This window comes from Brachyhypopomus gauderio, chromosome 6 (genome assembly GCF_052324685.1).
Source record: "Brachyhypopomus gauderio isolate BG-103 chromosome 6, BGAUD_0.2, whole genome shotgun sequence".
Classification (NCBI taxonomy): Eukaryota; Metazoa; Chordata; class Actinopteri; order Gymnotiformes; family Hypopomidae; genus Brachyhypopomus; species Brachyhypopomus gauderio.
This window is the reverse complement of record NC_135216.1, coordinates 30,006,220-30,006,568: the sequence shown is the minus strand read 5'-3', so window position 1 is coordinate 30,006,568 and position 349 is coordinate 30,006,220.

Sequence of the window (349 nt, the reverse complement as noted above, 5' to 3'; positions counted from 1 at the left end):
CCACCAATTGTGAGTTCTGTAAGGGTTTTGTCTTGTGGTGAGAGGGGGGGATATAGTGATATATCCAGCAGCATATCAACCACCCCCCATGATGCTTCTCATGCTCTCCACCATATTCCAGTGTCATATTGTTGTATGAGGCCACCCCTGATATTCGGTCCCGACCTGACCTGGGGTGGGTTTCCCGATAACGAACGATCTTAGAAACTTACGAACAATTTTAAGAACAACATAACTTTAAGAACGCCAAATTTACGAGTGTTTCCCTTCTTAGCCTTCTTAGTCTCCCAGTTTACGAACGAGTTCTACGTAGTTCTTTGTTGACTCTGCCTCTGCATCTGCACTGGAA